Below are 5,150 nucleotides of genomic sequence, written 5' to 3'. Positions count from 1 at the left end.
ATAACAACAATAATAATAGTAAAGCAAGAAAAAGTGTGGCTGGTACACACCCTGGTGCTCTCTGGCACCTTCCCGCAGCCTCCTGCACCCTCGGATCAGCTTTCCGAGCCGCGCTGGCTCTTCGCCCCGAGCATCACCCGGCGCAACCCTCCTCGTACCGCCGCTCCCCCGCCCGGCCCCTCTCGCCGCTTTGCGGCTGTGCGCGTTGGTTGCGCGGGGCCACTGCAGGGAGCCGAGGGGAGAGGCTGGGAGCCCTGCCCGCTGCAGCTCACGGTCGGCTGGCTGAACCAAAGAGTTAAAATATAAAAGAAGAAAATGTTTTTTTTAAATATTAATGTTCTTATAACGGAAGTTCTTATCAGTGGGTTGCACTGTACTTGGCAAACAAGGCTTTTTACCTTTTAAACAAATAATTCATTAGGTAATTAAATTCAAGTGAGATTACTCTAATTAAATATACACTGCTGTTGAATCATAATTTCTATGTGGCCTAGTTAAAGATGAACGATCTCTTATTCCTGGGGAAAAAAAAAAAAAAAAAAAAAAAAAAGCTTTAAAAGAATTCCCCAGTGACTGGAATAATAGATTTATACACCACCATACAGAGGTCATTTCAAGAAAGAAGAGACACCAAACACAACATAAAGGGACTTTTCATGTCTGGAGATACTAGAATTTCAGGTTTTATTGCTGCGAGTTCTATTAAAAGACTTTGTGGAACCTAGGAGGAAATCAAAATTATCTTTCAAAAGGCGATAAGTTATATAAATATGTGCACAAACAGAAATGCGTCTCTGAAGGTATTAGTTCTGCGTAATTTCAGATGAGTAGCTACTAGGCCTCAAAGGAAACAGTGCATCTTGAAATGCTCTGAAGGCTTACACTGGCCAAAAGAAGGCAGGACTTTAGCGAAATTAGAAGTAACTTTGTAGCCAACGATGTGCTGTATGTCCTGGTTCCCTTTAATAGCATTAGGCGTTCAGACCATAAAGACTAATCTGGAGAGTAGAAGTTCCTGCTCTCTGCTTTGATCTCCTTCCTCTTGGCTGTTTAAAGCTGACAGTTTGGCTGAATGGCATTCACCGCTTTCATTTGTAAGACACGAGTTTCCTAGTGTTCCAGAGCTAGCAGCTACACCTGTACCGCAGGAATTTACATCGCATTGCTCCAGGATGGCATTGATTTGGGACGGGCGAAATACAAACACAAACTAATTAAAACCTGCATAATGCGGCCCTACAGGAACAAGACAGAAAAACAAATAAATACAACTGCAGCTGGCACGGCAATTGTGCCTCTGCCCCCGAGCAACAGTCTGGTGACATCAAATTACAAACCTTAAAAATCTCCCGTAATTGCAGTTGATCATTTCGGAGACAAAATGGAAATCGTGTTGTTAATTAAGTTCGGATCCGTAAAATATTCATAGATAGGTGGGCAGACAGACGGACAGACAGATACTGAGAGGTGGATGATTCATCCTATAGGTTTGTCGGCTTGTTTATACAGGCCCGTGTGCAGAGCTCAAACAATTCATATGCAAAAGCGCCAAGGAAGAGCTCCGCGTTCCCTTCGCTATCAGAAATAAATATGAGTTGTAACTGATGAAGGATTAATCAGAACACAGCGCCGGGATACTGGGGGAAAATAAAAAGAAAAAGAATAGGAATAAAATAAACAAACAAACAGTTTTTCTTAGTTTGCTAAAATATACAGATAGAGAAATGACCGTAAAATTTGTAATGCTCTCTTTGTCTGAATAACACCGTCTTTGTAAACGCTTTATCAGCTGTTACCCCGACTGCAGTCAAACATTTCGGACTTCGATCCCTCCCTGCACTGTCCATACCTACGTGCTCGCTTTTAGGGAATCCACCAGGTATGCAATTTTGTGCTTGTCTGGACAAACCAAACCATTCGTTTGCACGGTCAGAGGGCTGGAGGCTGCTGTTGCTGTGAGTTAAATGTACCAAAAGAGAGAGAGAATTTTTTTTCTTTCTTTTTTTTTTTTTTTTCCCCTCTTTTCACAGAAATGTCCCTCGGATTGGGCGTGAAGGGGAGGGAGGGGGAACGCCGCGCTCCGGAGACACATCGCCTCTCCGCCTATAATTGTTTGACACATGCCCTGTTGTCACAAAGTGGGGTTGTTTCCCAGACCCTGCTGGAAAAAGGTGCAAAGTCATAATGAGTGTTTAACAAGGCTCATAAATCAGCGCTGATGAGCCGCGCTCGGGACGGGCGTTCGGAGGAGCGGGGCCTGGCAGCGGGCGGCCCCGGAGGGCGGTGCGGGGGGGAGCGGCTCTGCCCGCACCCCAAAAGCCGACAAATGCGGCTGGGCCCCGCGCTGGATCAGATAGAGCTCTCTTCTTAATGAAAATTCAGTCAAGTGATCCAAATAGTCGACAGTCGGGGCGTAATTACAATCTAGGCGAGATATATTAAATTAATGGATTCACTCCTGCACAGGCGTATCATTAAAATGAATAGGATTGATACTTAACATGGTACTTTAAACTTACACATTAAAAAGAGAGCAAGGAAAAGGGCAGAGAAACTCCGTGGTAAGAACAGTGAGAACGAGCATCGCACGGATAATCTATTTTTTTGGCATATTCCCTCCTGCGCTTTCTTTCCATGGGAAAGAAAATTGAAACTGTCCAATAACTGAAGTAATCATCTGAAATCTCTTCGTCTGCTACCGGTGCGAGCTCAAAATCAAGAGAGGATTTACAGGAGAACTCGTTGCCAGGATGTTTCAAAGAAGAATTAAAGGAAAACTTTTCTTCTCCAGCCCTAAACCAGGAGCTGTAGTACTTAAGCGTCTCTTTCTTTTGGGTCGAATCTTAATTAAGAGCGCCGCGTTTTGCTCGCAGCTCCGAGTGCACGTGTATCCTTATGCAGATACAGCGCAAAATGCGTGGAAATTACCCGGCTGAAGCGTAGCCTAATAAATATCTGAGCTCCATTCTCAGACTGTGCTCTGCTCAGTATCTTATCCTCCCCGTAGTTAGGTGTCTCCTTTCAACGTCTCTGTCATCTCCATTTGAAGATATTTTCAGCGGTTTATCACTGCCATCTCCAGCCCTGCACATTTGCAGCAGGTTATCACAATTGCCAGTCCCCTCTGGCTGATGTGTTGTGCTGATTACCATCAGTGCCCTGAGATATTTGGTGCGGATTCCCAGCACTGCAATATCCACTCTTAGGACATCTGGAGCAGATCAAAATCACTGACTTCATTTTTTTAGTAGAGTCAGTGTTCGAGCTCCGCAGCCCCTTTGCAGACATCGCCTTCAGTCAGTTCCTGCAGAACCAGCCTTTGGTTAAAATTCGGCCAAGCAGCGACCCCTATGTCTGGATTTGCATTTCTTATCGGACCCCTATCTCAACTGATTTGTTCATAATAAAAAGAAAATCTCTTGGCAGCAGATGCATCGCCTTAAGAAACTGGAAAGAGCCCACTGTCTTAGCAAACCATTTCTCGAGAAAGGCTCTTTAAAGAGAACTTTATCTACCCAAATGATCTCTGAATTATACGAGCGTGGCCATTTAGGTCGATTTACTTTAAACAGTATACAATTTATTTTAAGCGATTACCTTAGGTGTAATCACATTACAGCCAGCGCCGCTATCTATTTCTCTCCCGCTTGCTTTCAGACGGGCGCCCGCTCCCCAGCGGAAAGGTGACAGTGTCCCACTCTGATCCCAGTTCCTCCTTCGCTAAGGGACTCCTCGGCGCTAATGAGTTCGCACCGCGCTCCTTTTCCTTAGGATCTGTCGAAAGTTAAGGACACATCGGAGCAACTAAAGCACGGGTCTCAGGAAAATAATAATAATAATAATAATAATAATTAGAAGAAAGAAACTGTACATGTATTTATAACCCGAATTATGTTTAAAATCACCATTTCGAAACCAGTATTCCATCTCCTGAAAAATTCAAGCGAATTTATGGGGAGAGAACTGATCACGCCAACCTTTTGGACTGCTTAGCTTTAGGGAAAGGTTTTCCCCATGCTTCCGGCAGCAGCTGATGTTGTTTTCAGTTTTCCGTACAGTTTAGTTCTTTGCGCACTTTTCTGATTAAGCTCCAGCTATTGGTACTGTATTGGGAGGAGGAAGGGGAAGGAGGGGGATAAAACCAGGATCTACAGACCTTCTCTAAACTGATTTTCAACCTAAGTAGCTTAGTGTAGATGCTCTAGTCCCTGCTTACTTGCACAAGGGAAAAAATAAATAAATATATTAAAAGGTTTTCTGATAAAGTGACTCAGTAACCCGTCAGGAAAACGGGCACTGTCCAATACAGGAGCGGGAGCTGCGCTCTGAGGGATTCGCCTTTACTAAGCACAGCGTAATGAATGGTGATCGCAGGACCCCGCTCGCTACCGCGCGCCGGGAACTTTGCAAATGAGAAACAAAGGTCTCCTCCCAGCCCTGTAACTTTTCCCCTCCTCGGCGGGTTCTCTTCCTTTTTCTTTCTTAATTTCATCCTTCTTATTTTGTCCTCCTTTTATTATTATTATTATTATTATTATTATTATTATTATTATTATTATTATTATTATTATTATTATTATTATTATTTCCATCTTTCCCAAACCACAGCAGCTCCAGGTATTCCGCACTTTCTTCACTTGCTCTGTTTCCAGGTGAAGAATAGGAGAGTTCGCCCCCAAAAGATTCTGGGCTGATAGAAAAGCAAGCGATACTTTTTTTTTCTTCCTTTTTTTTTTTTTCCCTTCTTTTTTTCTTTTGAGCGGGATGGGGGCGGATGGGGGAGGGGATGACTCACATTTCTTAAGCCTCTGAGTGGAAACCTTTTCTGGATTCCACCCAGATCTAAAGCGCTAAGAAGATTTCGGCAGCGGCAGAGCATTCTCCCACCTTCCTTTACCTGCAGTCCTTGTAACGCGACTCTGCCAGCCGCCAAACCTCGCTACAGTTCCCAAGCCCCATTCAGCTTTGTCTGAGGGTCGCTCTCCTGCTCTGAGGGTGAGATTTTGGAGCCAGGGGAGTGCAGTGTTGGGGAGTTCCCCCTCCCTCTTGGGCATACGGAGGTGAAAGCTCGCTGCGTCCAACTGACGAGGGAAAAGAAGTTGAACTAACTCTCAGAGACGGAAAGGATTCCTGCAGGCAGTGTTACAGCT

The sequence above is a fragment of the Coturnix japonica genome, chromosome 2 (assembly GCF_001577835.2).
Source record: "Coturnix japonica isolate 7356 chromosome 2, Coturnix japonica 2.1, whole genome shotgun sequence".
Taxonomy (NCBI): domain Eukaryota; kingdom Metazoa; phylum Chordata; class Aves; order Galliformes; family Phasianidae; genus Coturnix; species Coturnix japonica.
This window is presented reverse-complemented; position numbering follows the sequence as displayed.